A 22,027-nucleotide genomic window follows, 5' to 3' on the forward strand; every position below is an offset into this window, starting at 1 on the left:
ATTACAAAATCATTGAAGCAGAGACAAGAGGGAATCCAATGTAGTGCTCTACTTGCAAAGAGAAAATATTGACACATTTAGGGACATAATAGTCAGATGAAGAAAGCATGTCCTTTATTCTCTGCTCCATCTATCTGCACAGACACATCGTTTAAATGTGTTTTTGAATAGGATACAAATGCGATATTCAGACAAGCAGTGGACAGTTGTCACCATCTGCCATCTGCCCACACATAGGAGCTGGCTCAGGAAAGAAAAGATTTGACTCAGAGAAACTGCAGTGCTTCATAAAAAGAATGCAAATAATTCATTATATTTTCTTACTCACCTACCACGTGCTCATAGCTAGAAGACTATTAGGAGCAGAGGGGTGTGACATTGTAAAAACAGAATGAACTTCTAGAATTGTAAGACTTGAGTTTGAATCCCTGGGCTGGAACTGCTTAGCTATGCTGCCTAGAAAAAGTAACTGAAACTCTCCGGGCTACCATTTTCTCATCTGTATAAGAAAGATGATGCCTATGTTCCAGGTTTATTAACAAGAATTAGTGATTTGAGCTAAGAGAAAAAGAGTGCAAAGTGCAGTACCTGACACATGATAGGTGTCAGCAGGTGGCAGCAGGAATTGCATTCTTGAAGCCACTGAAGCCTCTGAAGAGCTCAGTGATGGAGAGAGTGTTAGTCACTCTGTCATGTTCGATTCTTTGTGAACCCATGGACTGCAGCCTGCCAGTCTCCTCTGTCCATGGAATTCTCCAGATTAGATACTGGCATGGGCAGCCATTCCCTTCTCCAGGGGATCTTTCCAACCCAGGGATTGAACTTGGGTCTCCCGCATTGCAGGCAGATCTTTTCAGTATGGGCCAGAAGTCAAACCTGGGTATGACTGCAAAGCCCACGCTTGGTAGCCACAGAATGCTGGTAAAGTAGGTGGCGTGGAGCAGGGGGCCCTCTAGGGGACTACAGCTGGGAAAATAAAGGCTTGAACAACTACAAAGAATGCCTTGTTCTTCACTTATTGGTGATCACACCTTCTTTTTATTGTTTATTCTACCAGTCATTCAATGTATGGTGGGCAAGAACATTCAACAACTCAAAGTAACTACAAAAAATAATAGTTGAAAAAACCCTGACCTCTTATATCATGATCTGTTTGCCATCTCTACAGTTTATGATTCTGCTCATTTCTTAATTCATTCAAGTGTATTTATTGAGCATTGTCTTAGTCTGTTTGAGCCACTACAACAAAAATGTCATAGACAGGGGCTTTTAAACAACAGAAATGTATTGCTCATAGTTCTGGAGGCTGGCAGTCCAAGATCAAGGCACCAGCAGATTCAGTGTCTGGTGAGAGACTGCGTTTTGGTTCATAACCCTCTTCTTGTAACCTCACATGGAGAAAGTGGCAAGAGATCTCTCTGGGGTCTCTATTATAAGGACATTAATTCCTATCATGAGGGCTCTGCCCTCAACACCCAGTAACCTCCCAAAGCCTCTACCTCCAAATACCATCACATTAGTTTTCAACATGTGAATTTTGGGGAGACACACATTAAGTCTGCATCTGGCATTTACTCTGTGCCATGAACTATGATTAAACGCTGGGGCTGCAATAGTGAGTGAAACAGTTTTTACCTTTAAGGAGCTCACAGTTGTATGAGAAAATAAGTGGACAAGTGTAGAATGGTAGCCAAAGTGCTATGACAGCAGAAAAGAATGGCATCTTAAGCCAATCCAGGGGGTCAGAAAAGGCTTAATGATGGAGATAACCTTTAAACTGAGATTTGAAAAAGGAATGAAAAGTTGCTCACCAAGGAAAGATTGCGAAAGGAAGGATGTGGCAGGCAAAGGGAACAGCGTATAAAAAGGCATGAGGACTATACTTTCAGGGGTCATCAATACAGAAGTTTCATACAGACAACAGATTGATGGTTGTCAGGGAGGACAAGGGCTGGGGGAGTAAAATGGGTGAAGGGAGTCAAGAAGTTTCTGATTTTAAAATAAGTAAGCCATGGGGATGGTGACTAGAGTCAATAATTTTGTATTGTACGTTTGAAAGTTGCTAAGAGAGTAAACCTTAAAAGTCCCCATCATAGGAAAAAATACAACTTTGTATGGTGACAGATGGTAATTAGAACTTATTGTGGCAATCATTTCCCAGCATATACAAATATCTAATCATTGTTGAACACCTAAAATTAATATGTTATATGTCGATTATACCTCAGTGAAAACCGGAAAAAGAAAAAGACATGGGGGGCAAGAGGAAAGCATGGTGTGCAAAAAGGTGATCCACGTGGAGCCTGAACTAGGAGCAGAATGGCAGCAAGGTTGGAGGCTACAGAAACTGGCAGAGCAGAGTGAGAGTGTTAGGTACTTTGGACATTACTGTTCTGTCAATGGAGAATTTTAAAGAGAGTAGCACATTTGCATTTTTGAAATTTCACTCTGGTTGCAGGGTAGAGCATAGGTTGAGGGGAAGTGACGCTAGAAGCAGGGAGACCAACTCCTAACTTTGTGATCATGGATAAGTCACCTTTCTGATCCTCAGTTTCTTTATCTAGAAAATAGAATTATGAAATATACCTCATAATGTTGTGGGACTTAAGCAAGTCAATATAAACAAAATGCCTGTCCCAGGTAAGTTCTTCTCTGTCCCCATTTCCCATTTTGCCCAAGGCTTAACACAGAGCCTCGTATAAAATTCATGCTAAACAATCTTCATCTGTGTCTGGATGAGTGACTACTGTCTTCTGGAAGCTGCGACAGGGGCAGCTTAAAGGCAGCTTTAGATAGCTAGTAGATGGCTACGGTTGCCTAGATCCTAACCTAAAACAAATCTTTCCCTCAAATTCTTGGAAGGAAACATGTCCACAGAAAACAACCCCCCCGCCCAGTAAAAGCACGGACACAAAAACAAAAATCACATACACACACACACACACACACACACACGCACACTCAAAATACTTGAAACTTGGTAAACCTCAGGGTGGAACTTCAACCTGTATTCGGAGTGAACTCCTTTTGGCCAAATGAGGCCAGCCAATGTGGCTTCCTTTCCTTGGGGTTCACAGGAGATCCTGCCTGGCTTTCTCTGAGGGAAAAGAGAATACATCTAGGGCAATCCTGCGGAAAATACTGAAAATACCACCCCTTATACTTTGGCCCAGTCAGTGCCCTTGATCTCCAGCAGACCTCCTCAGGCTCAGTGAGAAGTGACATCATCCATCCTTAGAAGGGGATTAAAGGAGGAGGGGAACTCGGAGCATCCCTAAATCCTCGTGAACCTGTTCTAACCCTGTCTGGATGTGCATTTCCAAGTTTTAGTGGGATCTGTCTTTGACTGAAAAGTTTAAAAACAGCCTTGCTATTTAGGGAAAGCATTTCATTTGATGCCAAATCAGGTCCCTGAGTGAGTGTTTCCAGCGCCACCAAAGACGGTGAACCAAGGACAAGAGAGGAGCTTCTCCCCTGAGAGTTTAAAATGCAAATAGAACTAAAACCTCAATGCCAGGCATATAACGTGAAAAGTCATCTCTCACTATAAGAAACACAACGAATGAGCAAGATAATGAAAAAGAATTCAAGCCTACGGAATCATCTTTAAAAAAAAAGACATTACATTTATACCATATGATAACTATTACATTAACAAAAAGTTTTTAAAAGTTGTGATCCCCATGCTGGCAAGGGTACGGTAAAATCTTTGTCTCAAAAACTTCTCACGGGAATGTAAATTGGAATGACCCTACTGGAAAGCAGTTTGGCAGCATGTATCAAGAGTAATAAAAAGGTACATGTTTTCTGACCCAGTAATTCCTCTCTTGGGTATTCATCCCAGAGAGATAATCTAATCCAAATGAAGGAAAAAATTGTATGCAGGAAGGGGCTTTTTCTAATGTCATTTATAATAACAAAATAATTACAACCTAAATGTTCTATATTTAAGTAAACCATTCACTTTCACTAAGCGGAACATTATGAAGTCATTAAAATAATATTTATAATGACTGTGTAATACTATTTGAAAACTTCTTATGATATAATATAACCTAAAAATAACAGAATATTGAAAGTAGCAAAATTGTATTTATGCCGTGATTACATCTTTGTTTTTCATGTATAATTATTATCCACACATTATAAGTATAGATATTTAGACAAGAACTAGCAAATAGCACAGAAAAAATGAAAATGGCTGTTAGAGCTCAAGTTTTTGCATATATTTTCATCTTTTTATATTATTAATATTATTATTTAATGAAACTATATATTATGGATACAGTGCTTTTAATAACACGGGTTTCATAGTCAGAAGTGTGGTTTAAATCTTAGCGCCATCATTTAATGGCTTTGTGACTTCAGGCATTTATTTAACCTCTTTGAGTATCAGTTTCCTCGTCTCTAAAATGGGGGTTAAATACCTGCATTATGAGAGTGTCGTGAGGATGAATGAATAAACATAAATAAAGCATCTGTTGCCTAGTAGATGTAAAATTAGAGTTTTTACATCTTAACTGACTATTTTCTAGAAAAGATCAGTTTAAAAACATACATGCACACACATAAGCACATACACATATATATAAAGTTAGAATAAATTTAAAAATAGGTTAGGAAAATTGGGCAAGGGAAAATAAGGTAGTTCTATAAATGTTAACTCCCCTCACTTTTCCAGTTCCTATCTACTAAAAGTGTAATGAGAATATTCTGACTGCATTTTCAGAAATCAATCACGAATGATGCTTATTTTTCAAAAGCGAAAGGAAAGAAAAGAAAAACAAAACAAAAAAAAAAACAGAGATACCTCTCCCTCCCCATTCTACTCCTGAACACACACACACACACACAAACACATACATCCCTCTCATCAGGCTTTAAGATGTGTCCCTGGAGTTCCAAGAAAATCACATTTTGGTCTTTTTTTTCCCTGGTGAACACATTTGCTTTCCCCAAGAAACAAAAGGTATCATTTTGCTTTTAATTATGGTTTGTTATTATGCATTGCTTTTATTTGGCAAAGATGTTTGTTTCAGGAAAATTAATTTAGACAGTTCCATTTTTCAAGCAATAATACCTTCTGTCCCAGGCTTACAAAGAACAATTAGATCTGGATTCTTTCCCCACAATCAAGCTGGCAATTTCTTATGGAAAGTCGTGGTCAATCAGCGTGGAATGGAGCTTCCAGGAGAGCCAGTCAAATGCAGAAAATAGACTGTTATGGCCTGGCACTTTTACTTCCTGCAGTATATATAACTCTGACATCCTGCAGAGGCATTACTCTGGCTGGGCAGGAACACAGATTAATGTTGCCTCACTTTCAATGCCAGGGTTTTATCCTGAATGTCATGATATTTTTCACAGGAACTCCAGTTTCATGCAATTCAGCAAACATGACTGAAGGCCTGCTCTGTTCCAAGTACAGTGGTAGGAGCTGGAGGTGCCGAACTGAGTCACACAGCGTCCTTGCCCACAAGAGCTCTCACAGCAGGATGACTCACAGATGATTGCAACCCACAGCGATAGCGTCTGTGGCCAAGGCTAGCACAAGGTGCTGAGAGGCCTGACGGAGGCACCTAACCCAGCCTGGGAGAGCAAAACACTTCCAGAAGGTGCTGATGTAATAGAGAAGTCATATACAGAGACAGAGGGGAGGAAAGGCTTTCCAAGCAGTCTTGGAATTAAAAATAAAACTCTTACCAGGCTAAGTGCCTTTTACCCAGGGATTATAGGACAAATGTCTAGGTTAGCTGCTTTACTAGTAGATGGGTTGCTAAACCCATTTGAAAGTATTTAGCCAACTTACCCAGGGTCACTTAGCTAGTAGGTGGTGGAGACACATTCAAAGAAAATAAATTATTAAAATTATTAGCTCATACAGCAAGAAATTGGCAAAACTGTGCTGAAACATGTTTCTGGTTCGTTGTGTCACTCAGTCCTAACCACAGTTCTGTGCAGGCACATGTGAACAACTTTGCACACTTGCTAAATCTGAAGAAGAGTGGGAACAACAACAACAACAAAACTTTATTGAACACTTAGTTGAATGTAATAAGATCTTTTGTGAAGTCAGAACCTCTGAGCTCTCCCACCTAAGAAGGGAAGAGTGACCTTAATCCTCAAAAAAATCTGAAATGTTAATATTTTATAGAATCGTTTCTCTTCAAAAAAGACACGAGTATTTTGTATTATATTCCATAATACAGTAATGTTTGTTATAAAAACTCTGAGTAAAATTATATTCTGGTTTTAAAACTCTTCTTACCCCCACATTAGAAATGTGGAAATGAGAGAGATTAAAAAACTCATCTACGGGCTGCTGCACAGTCATGAGGGTACACCCTAGGATTTGTGCTCATGTCTCTCCATTGCTGTTATCCATGGCACAGAAGTGGGGCTTCTTATTCAGGTTCCAGGGCTCTCATGACCACCACATTTCACATCTCTGTGCTCCATAGAACTTATTCAACAGCATCACGGGAGTCAGTTCAGTTCAGTTCAGTTCAGTCACTCAGTCGTGTCCAACTCTTTGTGACCCCATGAATTGCAGCACGCCAGGCCTCCCTGTCAATCACCAACCCCTGAGTTCACTCAGACTCACGTCCATTGAGTCAGTGATGCCATCCAGCCATCTCATCCTCTGTCGTCCCCTTCTCCTCCTGTCCTAATCCCTCCCAGCATCAGAGTCTTTTCCAATTAGTCAACTCTTTGCATGAGGTGGCCAAAGTACTGGAGTTTCACCTTTAGCATTATTCTTTCCAAAGTACACCCAGGACCAATCTACTTTAGAATGGACTGGTTGGATCTCCTTGCAGTCCAAGGGACTCTCAAGAGTCTTCTCCAACACCACAGTTCAAAAGCATCAATTCTTCGGCGCTCAGCCTTCCTCACAGTCCAACTCTCACATCCATACATGACCACTGGAAAAACCACAGCCTTGACTAGACGGACCTTTGCTGGCAAAGTAGTGTCTCTGCTTTTCAATATACTATCTAGGTTGGTCACAACTTTCCTTCCAAGGAGTAAGCGTCTTTTAATTTCATGGCTGCAAGCACCATCTGCAGTGATTTTGGGGCCCCAAAATTTAAAGTCTGACACTGTTTCCACTGTTTCCCCATCTATTTGCCATGAAGTGATGGGACCAGATGCCATGATCTTCATTTTCTGAATGTTGAGCTTTAAGCCAACTTTTTCACTCTCCTCTTTCACTTTCATCAAGAGGCTTTTGAGTTCCTCTTCACTTTCTGTCATAAGGGTGGTGTCATCTGCATATCTGAGGTTATTGATATTTCTCCCGGCAATCTTGATTCCAGCTTGTGCTTCTTTCAGCCCAGCGTTTCTCATGATGTACTCTGCATAGAAGTTAAATAAGCAGGGTGACAATATACAGCCTTGACGAACTCCTTTTCCTATTGGGAACCAGTCTGCTGTTCCATAGTTCTGCTGGTTCCAAATACAGCTCGGCTGATATGTCACTGCAGGACCTGGCTAATTCCTATCATCCACGACACCTCAAGGTCCCCTTTCTAAGGACTCTTACAAGAGATTTCCTCAGACTTCAAGTCAGAAACAATGGAGATGCTGTCATTCAGTTGTTTCATTTGGGGTTTTGTTTTTATCTTTAGTATATACACTGGGTATTTAAAAACTGAGTTTTCCACTGTGCCTAGGTGGCTGAAAAGCTGAAAGTCAAATCTGTATCCCACCTTGGGCCAGTGATCAGAGTATCTAGGATGTGAATTCTGAGTTGTGACCTTATACCTCAATTGAGTTCAATCGCTCAGTCATGTCCGACTCTGCAATCCCATGACTGCAGCACACCAGGCTTCCCTGTCCATCACCAACTCTCAGAGCTTGCTCAAGTTCATGTCTGTTGAGCGGTGGTGCCATCCAACCATCTCATCCTCTGTTGTCCCCTTCTCCTCCTGCCTTCAATCTGTCCCAGGATCAGGGTCTTTTCCACTGAGTCAGTTTTTCACATCTGGTGGCCAAAGTATTGGAGTTTCAGCTTCAACATCAGTCCTTCCAATGAATATTCAGGACTGATTTCCTTTAGAATTGACTGCTTTGATCTTCCAGTCCAAGGGACTCTCAAGAGTCTTTTCCAACAGCATAGTTCAAAAGCATCAGTTTTTCAGCACTCAGCTTTCTTTATAGTCCAATTCTCACATTCATACATGACTACTGAAAAAACTATAACTTTGACTGGATGGACCTTTGTTGGCAAAGTAATGTCTCTGCTTTTTAATATGTTATCTAGGTTGATCATAGCTTTTCTTCCAAGGAACAAGCATCTTTTAGTTTCATCATGGCTGCAGTCATCATCTACAGTGATTTCAGAGGCCCAAAAAGTAAAGTCTCTCACTGTTTCCATTGTTTCCCATCAATTTGCCATGAAGTGATGGGACCAGATGCCATGATCTTAGTTTTCTGAATGTTGAGCTTTAAGCCAACTTTTTCACTCTCCTCTTTCACTTTCATCATGGGGTTCTTTAGTTCCTCTTCACTTTCTGCCATAAGGGTGGTGTCATCTGCATATCTCAGGTTATTGATATTTCTCCTGGCAATCTTGATTCTAGCTTGTGCTTCATCCATCCTGGCATTTCTCATCAGGTACTCTGCATATAACTTAAATAAGCAGGGTGACAATATACAGCCTTGATGTACTCCTTTCCCAATTTAGAACCAGTCTGTTGTTCCATGTCCAGTTCTAACTGTTGCTTCTTGACCTGCATACAGATTTCTCAGGAGGCAGGTAAGGTAGTCTGGTATTCCAGTCTCTTGAAGAATTTTCAACAGTTTGTTGTGACCCACACAGTAGAGACTTTGGCATAGCCAATAAAGCAGAAGTAGATATTTTTCTGGAACTCTCTTGCTTTTTTGATGATCCAGTGGATGTTGGCAATTTGATCTCTGGTTCCTCTACCTTTTCTAAATCCAGCTTGAACATCTGGAAGTTCATGGTTCACGTATTGCTGAAGCCTGGCTTGGAGAATTTTGAACATTACTTTGCTAGAGTGGGAGATGAGTGCAATTGTGTGATAGTTTGAACATTCTTTGGCATTGCCTTTCTTTGGGATTGGAATGAGTACTGACCTTTTCCAGTCCTGTGGGCACTGCTGAGTTTTCCACATTTGCTGGCATATTGAGTTCAGCACTTTCACAGCATAATCCTTTAGGATTTGCAACAGCTCAACTGGAAGTCCATCACCTCCACTAGTTTTGTTCCTAGTGATGCTTCCTAAGGCCCACTTGACTTCATATTCCAGGATGTCTGGCTCTAGGTCAGTGATCACACCATTGTGGCTATCTGGGTCATGAAGATCTTATTTGTACAGTTCTGTGTATTCTTGCCACCTCTTCTTAATATCTTCTGCTTCTGTTAGGTCCATACCATTTTTGTCCTTTATTGTGCCCATCTTTGCATGAAATATTCCCTTGGTATCTCTAATTATTTTGAAAAGATCTCTAGTCTTTCCCATTCTATTATTTTCCTCTATTTCCTTGCATTGATCACTGAGGAAGGCTTTCTCATCTCTCCTTGCAATTCTTTGGAACTCTACGTTCAATTGGGTATATCTTTCCTTTTCTCCTTTGCCTTTAGCTTCTTTGCTTTCCTCAGCGATTTGTAATGCCTTCTTATACAACCATTTTGCCTTTTTGCATTTTTCTTGGTGATGGTCTTGATCAGTGTGATGAACCTTCGTCCATAGTTCTTCAGGCACTCTGTCTATCAGATCTAATCCCTTGAATCTATTTGTCACTTCTACTGTATAATTGTAAGGGATTTGATTTAGGTCATACCTGGATGGTCTAGTGGTTTTCCCTACTTTCTTCAATTTAAGTCTGAATTTGGCAATAAGGAGTTCATGATCTGAACCACAGTCAGCTCCGTTTTGTTTTTGCTGATTGTGTAGAGCTTCTCCATCTTTGGCTGCAAAGAATACGATAAATCTGAATATAATCAGGCTGATGACCTTGCACCTGGCATCATCTAATTTCTCCTTATTTTTCTATTCCTCCATGTCTTTTTTGTATGTGTTTGAATTTTGTTTGATTCTCTTCTTGTAAGAATCTTCCATTATTGGGGATCAGTGTTATATATTCAATAACAAAATATGTAAAGGAACAAACAGAATATAGCATTTCAAAGAGATGCCCTAGAAGTCTTAAAAACTGGATGTCAAATGTAAAGAGACTCATTAGTTCCTAGGGACAAAGGGAAGCAGAGCCTATGGCCAACTCAGATTCCTGTGCCATTCTTTTTTAAAATTGGCCTCACTGTCTCAATGAGAAGTAATTTACTACTAGTACTACTAAGTTGCTTCAGTCATGTCCAACTCTGTGCGACCCCATAGACAGCAGTCCACCAGGCTCCACCATCCCTGGGATTCTCCAGGCAAGAACACTGGAGTGGGTTGCCGTTTCCTTCTCCAATGTGTGAAAGGGAAAAGTGAAAGGGAAGTCGCTTAGTATTGTGTGACTCTTAACGACCCCATGGACTGCAGCCTACCAGGCTCCTCTGTCCATGGGATTTTCCAGGCAAGAGTACTGGCGTGGGTTGCCATTGCCTTCTCCGGAGAAGTAACTTACTTGTTTCTAATCTTTAAGGGCCATTTCAATTACCACCTCTTGAAGGAAATCCTCCTGATAATGCCTCAAGTAAAACCAGTTGAATCAAATAGACATAATGATATTAGAACTCAAAACAAGTTCTTAACCAAATTCCCCCCTGCCTCCATACCCTCGCCTCACTCTCTTATTTTCCTTAAGAGTTTCTTTTTCCCCCTCTGAGCATCTGTGCTCTTTTAGGCATGAATGGGATACAGACATCCCTTTTCTCTGTTGAAGGAGGCACACAAGCAAATAGTGCAGAACTATGTTTTTTTGGGCTCCAAAATCACTGCAGATGGTGACTGCAGCCATGAAATTAAAAGATGCTTACTCCTTGGAAGGAAAGTTATGACCAACCTAGATAGCATATTCAAAAGCAGAGACATTACTTTGCCAACAAAGGTCCGTCTAGTCAGGGCTGTGGTTTTTCCAGTGGTCATGTATGGATGTGAGAGTTGGACTGTGAAGAAGGCTGAGCGCCAAAGAATTGATGCTTTTGAACTGTGATGTTGGAGAAGACTCTTGAGAGTCCCTTGAATTGCAAGGAGATCCAACCAGTCCATTCTAAAGGAGATCAGTCCTGAGATTTCTTTGGAAGGAATGATGCTAAAGCTGAAACTCCAGTACTTTGGCCACCTCATGCGAAGAGTTGACTCATTGGAAAAGACTCTGATGCTGGGAGGGATTGGGAGCAGGAGGAGAAGGGGACTACAGAGGATGAGATGGCTGGATGGCATCACCGACTCGATGGACGTGAGTTTGAGTGAACTCCGGGAGTTGGTGATGGACAGGGAGGCCTGGCGTGCTGCGATTCATGGGGTCGCAAAGAGTCAGACAAAGAACAACTGAACTGAACTGAACTGAACTGATGTGGTGGGTGACTCTGAGCAGCTCCCTCCCCCTCTATAGGCTGTTTACTTTTCTTTGAAATAAGGTAATTGTGCCAAATGATCTCCAAAGCCCCTTGCTCTGACTTTCCAGGAGGCTGTGTTGTGGGGTAGCCTCACTCACGTGGGATCATGGTGACCTTCAAGATAAAGAATAATCTGAAGGATCAGCTGAAAGCTGAAAAGGCTTATCTTTTAAACTCTAAAGTTTGATTTTTACAAAAGAAAAGTTGTAACTTAAAACATATAAAAAGAGAACTTATCAGATATGTAACTTTGTCTGATAATAAGCCAAAACATCACATCTGTAACAAACTTCCTCAGGTCCTAATCAGGTACAGCGAGAACGCTCAACATAGAAAATACTCAACTCTAATCTTGGAGGAGAAAGCAAGAGGGAGGAGATGGAGGTAGCGGAGGTAGAGGTGGAGTGAAAAATGAGACTGATATGTAAATAGCTGACTGCAGTTTGCATGGGTGTGCATGTTCAGTCATATCCAACTCTTTGCGACCCCTTAGGCTATAGCCTGCCAGGCTACTCTGTCTGTGGGATTTTCCAGGCAAGAATACTGGGATAGGTTGCCAAGATCCTACTCCAGGAGATCTTCCCGACCCAGGGGATCAATTGAACCTGTATCTCTTCTGTCTCCTGCCTAACCCTAACTGTAACAAGAGACTCAGTTAAACCACTGCTTAGACGCTGTGAGCCCATAGGTGCCCCGGGTGGGCGTCTGCCAGTCATGCAGGCATCCTCTCCAGCCCTGAGCTGCACCATCACTTTAGGTGCCATGTCTGTTCTTCCAGGTTCCCACATGGCCTCATGTTACCGGAGCAAAGGGTAGGGAAGAAGCAGTCTGTCTTGGCCTAAAATCTTCTGACTCACGATTGGAACAGCCTTCCTCTCACTGTTTGCTGATGCGTGGGTCTTTCCTCTAGAGCTGGGAGGGTGGAGTCTTCTAGCACAAGCCGCCATCTGACTCGCTGGGGTTTTAGGATGGGACATGTATCATTTCTCTCCAGCAGGAATAAGAGTTTCAGCTGTTTATCTAGCCCTCTTCAAAAACCTGGTCTAGCCTTCCACATATGATTTTTAACACATTTAAACAGAGTCCACTCTTCCAGGAAAGCTCAACTCTGTCCTTTCTGTCTTAGAGTTTAGCATATAATGGGAATGACATTGATCAAATATAAATACAGGTAAATATAGAATTTCAAACTGTGAACACTGAAGGAAAAATACAGAACATCATGCTTAAGTGGAAGCTCCTCCCACCCTCCTGTGTGCAGAGGCTGTTCGGTTGTAGAGTGTGGCCGGCCACCAAGGCGCCTACTGCTCCTCTGTATAGAAACTTGGGGACACCAAAAGCATTTCTCATACCCCAATGCTCTCACAGCTACATGGGCGTAGTCTTCAGAGACCAACAGCATGGGTTCGAATCTAGGTTTCTCCAATAGCAGCTATGACCTTGAGCAAGTAATGTAACCTCTTGACCTTCAGCTTCTTCATTTATATAAATGGGTAACAATGCAGTGCTGGCCTCAGAAGGTGGTAAGGATTGGCACAGAGTAAATGCTCAGCAAATGCAGTTGCTACGGCCTCTGCTGCTGCTAATCTGCTTCCAGAATGCCTCTGCACTTTCATATGCTCTTCTCCATTTCCACTTGCCCTGCTTTTGTGCAGGCTGCCAGAGGCTGAACTCAAATGCTCCTTTAAGCTGCCCTGGGGATGAAAGCCACTTGCGTGCCTGGCTTTTCCAATAACAGGAAGCTACAGAAGCAGAAACTACTCAGTGAAATATATTGAAGCAATCCCACTTGTGCAACCCTAGCTTTTGTCTGCTGCCCCACTCAGCTTCCCACTGAATTTAACCCCTCGTCATGAGATTCTATTTCAGCCGTGAGTGATGTTCGCTCTCTCCCTGAGTAAAAGGCTAATGCATTTTTTATTATCCTGATGGGAGTAGGTGCACAAAAGGGCAGCGGAGACTCAGCCATTGCTCAGGTTCCTGTAGAAGGTAGTGGAGTTGGTGGGTGCTTACGAGAGGCATCCAGCCATTAGCCATTGGGTTGGGTGAGGTTTGAGGAATACTTTGAACCCTGGTCACGTACCTTTCCACATGTTTTTCTTTGAAGCACTTACCATAACTGACATTAATTCATATTATATGATTATTTGCTGTATATGTCTGTCTTCTCCACCTCACTATTAGCTATATATGTCTGTCTTCTCCACTTCACTGTTAGCTGTCTCTTTGAAGACAGGGGCTGTGTCTTTCTTGGCCTCTTGTCAGCAGTATGCCTGGTATATAGTAGATGCTTCATGGCCATTTATTAAATTGATGAATAAACAAATGAAGAGTCAAAGAGTGAAGTCCCAGTATGATCAGGGAAGCTGTGCCACACATCACTTGTTCAGCATGAGGAGAAGTAGAAAGGGAACCATGTCAAGGGCAGAAGGCAGGGTCGGGGATGGGTGAGATGGTGGCGTACAGAAGGGTCAAGCAAGTAGATGGCCAGCATCCCACTTCAGTGGGATGTGGGCCTGAGATCCATGCCTTAGACAGTGCTTTGCAGACTTTCATAATCCCTGCACCTTTTCCTCAAAGAGGTGATTGGCTCTCCCCACCTCTTCCTCCTGCCACGTCTTCTACATGTGAGCTGACCCATGTGATTGGACCTACCTTTGTTGTCTGAAGACTGGTTCTGAAAATAATAGGTAACTTTTTGTTTGTTCTCCAAATATGTTAAGATATAAAAACTGCTTTTTCAAATGACACCTAGAGCTTGTGGAGATTTGTCATCTGCCCTTGAATGCTAAGCTAAGAAGTCTAGTATTTATGAGGAATGCAACCAGGATTATTAAATTATCCTAAGAAAGGATCAAATTTAACTTTAGAGTGATTAGTCCTGCAGCCAGCATGCAGCCTAGACTGGAATAGGAGAGATCAGAAGTGGTGAGTTTAGGGAGAGGTGAGCGCTACGTGAAATGCTTTCTAGGGAGCAGGCTCTTCTTAGGGTAAGGCAGGGAAGGGGCCTGAGAGCCCTAGAAAATGACTCTGGCTGGGTGAAGGGGAGAACGGGACAGGAAGTGGATTACAAGGAAAAGAGGGTTCTGAGCCACAAAACCAACTGTGTGCCCATGCTCCTGCGACCTCCCCTTTCTGGAGAGTGTGGATTCGCAAGTCCTCCCCACGTTGGCTGGCTTCTGGAGTGACAGAAAAATGCACAGAGATTACTGGTGCTCTTATTTAAATTATCTCCAGCCTATGCCATGACAGACTGACTTTTCCCCCAAATAGCTATCCTGCACGAAATGCAAAAAGCAAAACAGAACACATAATCAGTGCCTATTCTCTTCCACCATGCAGAACCTCACACATGAAGCCAGTCCCTGAGCTCCTGGAACATCATGTCCCTTTCTCATTCTGAGAAGTAATTGCAGTGCAGTTCGTGACCAAAATGAAAAGTCCGTTTTTAAACGTAGCCTCATAATTACCCATCCAGCTGAAGAAGGCCAGATACTCTGTGGTTTAATCCCTAGGTCCCCATGGCAGAAATAGGGTTTTGAGGAAAATTATGGGGCCAATATGTGCACGTCTTTTGGGAGGGAAGGGGATAAAGCTAAAGACTTTCTCTGACGATCAGCTCAGTAGGACCTTCTCTCTAGTCAGCATCCTGGTAGCCGGTAAGCAGCAGATATTTAATGAGTATCACGTATCGGTCAGGCGCCGGGCTAGTCCCTGAGAGGAGTGCACTAGTGATAACATAGCCCTGCCCTCAGGGAGATCACACAGGGGAGAAGACGGAGAAGTAAGCAGGCCAGGAGGGGCACCGTGATGGTGCTTCTGTGGGGAAGGTCAGGGGGCTAAGGACAAGGTCCAGCCCAGCCTTGGCAGGTCAATAAAGCCTTTACAGAAGAGGTGGCGTGTGAGTGGAGAGCTGAACCAGTAGGGGTTAGCCAGGCAAAGCAGGTTGGGTACCAGACTGTGGTTCTGCACAGAGAGAACAAAGGCCTAGAGGTGAGAGCATAGCAAGTTTGGGGAACTGGAAGTGGCTTCTCATGGTCAGAGCTCAGAGTCTGATGGAATGGGAGACAGAAGGCAGGAGCTGGGCCATAGACACCCTCCAACGGCAACTAAAGGGTTAAACTCTATTCTGTAGTAGTCCTGGTGAATTTTAAGGTGTGATTCCAGAAAGTTCACACCAGCTGCAGCAGCAATGTGCAAAACTCAATCAGGGAGACCAGTTAAGAGGCTGCTGTAAAAGGCTAAGGTACCAGAGGGTGAGAAGCCCAAAGCCTCAGCCTGAAGTCGGGCACAGCTGGAGCAGCCCTCAGAAATCCTAGCTTCCAACCTTTGTGCTTCCCACTCTACCTGTTGGCACCTCCAAGTCCCTAACCCCACACCCCTCTGCCGCCACCCCGAATGATTCTTCTTCTTTCTCTCAGCTTCTTTCCTGTTAAACTCCTGGAGCTTGGTCTATACTCTTTTTATGAATGGGATACCTAATTGACAGCTAGCTTAAGTAAACATGCCTAGATAACACAGCTTAAAGATGATAGAATCAGGATTCATAATGTTTGTCTGTCCGATTTTGAGTTTGAAGTTCTTTCTACAAAATCTTTTGTGTAACTGCGATGAGAGGGGCTTCAGATGTGAAGAATATCTTTCAGGTTGGTTATTGCCTGCTGCCTCCTGTGACAGAATAACCAAGTAGTTTTCCACTAATGTCTTACTAATACCACCTTCCCTGAAAACAGGACTAGAAACAAAGTCACAGTAGTACGAACTAAAATTATTTATAGCGATAAATATATGTGAGTCAATCCTGAGGAAATCAACCCTGAATATTCACTGGAAGGACTGATGCTTAAATTGAAGCTCTAGTACTTTGGCCACCTGATGTGAAGAGTCTACTCATTGGAAAAGACCCTGATGCTGGGAAAGATTGAGGGCAGAAGGAGAAGGGGATGACAGAGGATGAGATGGTTGGATGCATCACGGACTCAATGGGCATGAGTTTGAGCAAACTCTGGGAGTTAGTGATGGACAGGGAAGCCTGGCTTGCTGCAGTCCATGGGGTCTCAAAGAGTTGGACATGACTGAATGACTGAACAACAATATGTGACTTACATTCTTATAATTCAAAATAAAGGCTCAGCCTGGGACGAAAAATAAGGCTGCACAAGATTAAGACATGCTTCATTTTTTATATATAAATATGACCTTGTTAAATAGATACAAACAAAGAAGATGACAAAAAATACACCAAATGATAATGATGCTTCTCTTTCAGTGATGAGATTTCATTTACTTTTACTTTCTGAATTTTCTGGAAATTTGGAAAATGACCAAAATAAGCATGTGTTGTTTTTATTATTGCAAACATTTTAAAGATAGATTCTTCAATGTAGGACAACAATAGTTTTTATTGAGAATAATTGAATCCACAAAAGATCCACAATGTTTGGCTGAGGTCTCCAGTTGACCCATCTTTCAGTACTTTTTACCCTGGGAGCTGTCAACTGTGACCAGAGATGAAGGGACACTGCATTGGCAAAACAGGTCCCACTGGATCAGTTGGGAATATGGATAATTCCTGGGGCACACATGCTGTGTGTGCTCCTTTAGCAGCCGCTGTGGATGCCCCTGGCATCGTTGGTCCCACCAGACTCAGAGATCGTTCCTGTGGACTTTGGGGCCTTCGGCTCGCATGGTCTCTTTGGAGTCTTGACTGGTGTCATCCACCACACACTGGTTGAGCACAGAAGTGGGTTTCTTCTGAATGTTTCTGAGGCACCACTCTTACCAAGAAAGGCTGGATGCAGGGCCATACTCAGTCAGGAGTCTGCACAGCACCTCCTAACTGATCCAACCCTGGCATACCCACACTCCTCCAGGAGTCCACGGAATACCATCTAGACGTACCTGGACACATTTCCCTTGGTGTAGGTGTAGAATTCCTTTGTCTGAGGAGGAATGCCCCCCTACTCCTCCGCACACACATACATACACAGAGCACCACTCGCTCTTGAAGGGCCTGCCTTCCTGAGACGGTAGCTTATGGTTGGCTTGTGGTCCAGCTGCACAGCCCTCAGCCAGCAGGCCCTGTCAGTCTACCAAACCTGCTGTCTAGCTATGTTTCGCCAACTAATATTGCATTTTCTACCATCCAGACAGGTAGGTAATGTATCATCTCCATGTAAAAGGTCCTTGTGTCTCTCAGTTGGTAACTAATTAAAATAATTTGGTCATTCTTTATTCCACCATGCTCCCCTCTTATATAATTAATTTATATTATTGGTCAAATTCCACAAGTCAGTTGCCTATTTTAATAAATGCCAGTTTCCTTTGGTGAACCTAAATACGAGGCGCACTTTTGTGATGAAAATTTCCTCTTCCATTGTATTCCTTTCATTCTGCAAAGACTTTGAGGAAATTATTTGGATATTTTAGTATCTTAGGTTAAAACTGTTGCACAGTGATTCTTGAACATATACTTTTGTTTTTGTTTGCATATAGGACATGCAGACTGCAATCCTGTCTTAAGAGCTACCTGTTAAAACAGTAGTCTACACTTATCTTCTTGGACCACTAGGTGGTGTGCACATATGTCTGAGAACTGTAGGTTAAAGGGGCTCCTCACCAGGTTAGAGTCAATTCATCACCTCTGGAGGGGCACAGACAGTAGAAGCTGTAGGGGTCTAGGAGAAACAGTGATCCTGTGCATGGGAGTAAAGGAAGGAAGATTTCCAGGGGAGGTGGATAGATAATAATATCGCTGCAGAGATGGTGGGAGAAAAATCATAAAGGTAGGAAACCCCAAAGCCATGACAGAGGGAAAGTCCTTTAGAGGAAAGGGCATGCTTACTTTCCATGCTGACAAATCTCTCAGGAGTGTTGCAGAGGGAATAATGGAATAGTTGAATCATTTGAACTAGATGACATCAAGCATTCCTTTCAGCCTTTGTGCTGGGCACTGGAAATATACAGATGAAATGACATAGTCTTGTCTTCAAACAAGGACCTCATGAGAGAAACAGAGAAGGAAACCAATAATTAAGACAGGGCATGATACAAAAGGGAGGTTTTACAAGATGCATTGAAGGAATACAGTATGAAATCTTCTGTTCTAAGTAAAGGAGAGGAAGGGGTTAGGTTGGGAGTTGACGTGCAAAGAAGACCTCATGGTGGTCTTGAGACATGAGGAAGGAGCTCCATGAAGATCTCAGATTAGTTTAGAGAGACTAGGACGAGCAAAGGCACAGGGGTTTGAAAGGATAATGTGGATTCCAGGAATGATTCAGCTGAGTTTAGCATGCTCACTGAGGGCTACTGTGTGCCAGAGACTGAATAATAGATGTTCCGGGCCCTTAAGATTTCCCTCAGCTTGTGAGGAACACGTACAAGCACTGAAAATGGCAGTGTGTGAAGGCAGCTTAAAATCTGTTCTCTTTTAAATCCTATCATTTGAGCCCCAGGAATTCTCAGAGAACTCTCTACACCAGAAGAGGGAGCCCGCAAGCACAGTGCCCATTTGCTTTTTACTCAGAGTCACTGCCAGTATTTCCGTCTCACTCATTCTCTTTAAAGGTGTGAAGTTTAAGACCAGAGACACACAGTACCTTATCCAAGACCACGGAGAGGAGTTAGGACACAAGGCCAGGTCCATCTGTGTTCCTCTCAGGTTTTCTTCCCTTTTTCCCTGCTAGACCCTGGATACTGAATCGCCATTTAGAAATGAGAATTAGACACTTTTCATGTAAACAGATCTCTTTCACTAAGGGTGATTGTCACAAAACCAAGCTTATGGAAAAATGGAAGAACACGTTGTATTCTTTCCTCATGCATGAGGGAAGGGCCAAGCCTGCTGCTGGCCTTGGCAAAGGCAGCTTGAGCCGATTGTACTACTAGCCTGGTTCCATGTTTGGGAAAGAAGGCAGCCTGGCTCCAGCATTCCTTCCAGCTCTCATGTGTGGGTGTGTGTTTCATTTCAGCGTGAGGATATGTGCTCACAATAGGTCAGTGACATCTTGGAGTTGCATTGTTTGCTTGAAAATGTCAACTGGAATGAGTTATGAGCTGGCAGGAAAACAGGGATGTGTGATTGAGAAGACCCTGAAAGGATACAGACCTGCTTTTAGGGCCCTGAGCAATCATTAAAGCAAGGGGTAGAGAGACCTTAAAGAGGTTCTGACCAGGACAGATGAAATGTAGATGGAAGAGGAGGGGATCACAAGGGCCAGGAGACTTCAGACCAGGTCTTATAAGGCAAGGATGAAAGAACTGGGAGTATTTAACCAGGAGAGAAGATGACACAGATCTTCTTCAGATCTCCAAACTTGTCACAGGCCAAAGCAACAATGATTTTATAAGGAAACAGCTTTTAACTCTGCTCAAAATGGGGCAATTTAGGGGCACAGGTTCAATCCCTGGTCGGGGAAGGCTAACATCTCATGCTCTGTAGCCAAAAGAATTTTTTTTAATTTAATTGTTAAGAAATGAGTTCCCTATCAGGAAAGGGGATAAAACAGAAGCTGTTTATACAACTGGTGGGGACATTGCAGAGGAAATTCCCATCCTAGTGACAGGTCAGACTAGATGACCTTTAAGCTCTGGTATCAATAATTCTATGAAAAGGGATGAGGCAGCTTTTATAAACCAAGGGTCACGAGATCTATAATAATAACAAAGCCTCAATACAAAAATAGCTCTTTTTATTAAGCATCTATTAACTGGCAGCATCATGCGGAGTGATTTACCATGTGCAGTATCTTATTTTGAACCATCAAGCCAGGATTAGAACTGACTGAATTCTGGCTCTCTTATTTAACGAAGATGTGGTCTCAGGCAGATAATTTCTCCTATCTGAATCCCACGTCCCTCTGTTGTACAGTAGGAGCCCTGCAGGTTTGCCAAGAGTGTGAGCAGAAATGACACATCAGCGTGCCTGGTCTTGTGCCTGGTCCTTTGCCAGGCCTATATTTGTACTCAAAAAATGTTGCTGCTTTCTCCTTTCTGCTGAAGCAGAATTTCAGGGAGCCATTCTAGGGGAGAGGCAAGATAAAGAGGGAAATGCAGGTGTGGTGAAATATGCCAAGGGACCCACTGGATAAACAGATAATCAGAAGCTCCTGCAGTGTGTATCCTGAAGCAATGGTTCTCAAAGTGAAGTTTGTTAAAACCCCTTTTTAAGAAAAAAAAAATACATATTAATGAAAACTGCTATTAATGGAAAATCAAGTGTAGGAAAGAGTCAGAGGTTGACAGAGGCTTAAGGAATCCTGATTTAAGTCTTACAGTGTGGAGATTCCTTAAAAACCTGGAATTAGAACTGCCATACTACCCAGCAATCCCACTGCTGGGCATACACACCGAGGAAACCAGAATTGAAAGAGACACGTGTACCCCAATGTTCCCTGCAGCACTGTTTACAATAGCTAAGACATGGAAGCAACCTAGATGTCCTTTGGCAGAAGAATGGATAAGAAAGCTGTGGTACATATACACAAGGGAGTATTATTCAGTTATTGAAAAGAATGCATTTGAATCAGTTCTAATGAGGTGGATGAAACAGGAGCCTATTATACAGAGTGAAGTAAGTTAGAAAGAAAAATACCAATATGGTATATTAACGCATATATATGGAATTTAGAAAGATTGTAACAATGACTCTATATGCAAGACAGCAAAAGAGACACAGATGTAAAGAACAGACTTTTGGACTCTGTGGGAGAAGGCGAGGGTGGGATGATTTGAGAGAACAACACTGAAACATGTATATTATCATATGTGAAATAGATCACCAGTCCAGGTTTGATGCATGAGACAGGGCGCTCAGGGCTGGTGCACTGGGACCTTAAGGGATGGGATGGGGAGGGAGGTGGGAGGGAGGTTCAGGATGGGGGACACGTGTACACCCATGGCTGATCCATGTCAATGTATGGCAAAAACCACTACAATATTGTAATTAGCCTCCAATTTAAATAAATTAACTTTAAAAAAACAAGTCTTTAAGAGAGTTACTTACCACTGCCCCATCCTCAGCCTCCAATGCCTTCTTCTCCACCCTCAGTTTGCCATGACATCCAGTTCAGGACTGAGCTTCCCCATAGGTGTGGTGTGATGGGGGTGGGGTAAGCCTACTGAGATGTTGATCACTTCAGCCCTTAGGGTCAGGGCCAGTTGCCTCCAATCATAAGTGGCTTCATCTAGTGCCTAATGTACCTGACAGATATTATTTTCTATGAATGTTGCATGGCACAAAGAGATGAGGATTCAGTTAGAGAAGGAATGGTTTCATCATCAGTAACGGAAACTATCATAGCATTGTTGAGCAGAGTTAATAAATAAACCAGCCCTCGGGAGTATCATGGTTAGAAAGGAGGCTGACAGTGACTAAGGCCAAGGCAAAGAGGGTTGCCAGGATATCAGGCACTTAACCAGGATAGCCAGTGTGAGCAGGGAGAAATCTAAGGCTGCCTGGTCCAGAGGGATGAGCCTTGGCTGGGAGTCTGGAAAGGG

The 22,027-nt window shown here is 42.8% G+C and overlaps 1 protein-coding gene and 1 long non-coding RNA gene across 7 annotated transcripts in view; one reads left to right on the plus strand and one right to left on the minus strand.

The window, feature by feature from the left end:
* The window catches only part of BEND5 (BEN domain containing 5), a 1,466,135-nt gene that overhangs the window by 1,086,028 nt on the left and 358,080 nt on the right, over window positions 1–22,027 (plus strand). The window lies entirely within an intron of this gene.
* Window positions 16,873–19,839, minus strand: LOC132344915 (uncharacterized). Its single transcript, XR_009493990.1, has 3 exons — window positions 19,129–19,839; window positions 18,375–18,530; window positions 16,873–17,321 (listed from the first exon to the last, which is right to left on the minus strand). It is a non-coding gene; the product is annotated as an uncharacterized lncRNA (long non-coding RNA).

Source organism: Bos taurus, chromosome 3 (genome assembly GCF_002263795.3).
Source record: "Bos taurus isolate L1 Dominette 01449 registration number 42190680 breed Hereford chromosome 3, ARS-UCD2.0, whole genome shotgun sequence".
NCBI lineage: Eukaryota > Metazoa > Chordata > Mammalia > Artiodactyla > Bovidae > Bos > Bos taurus.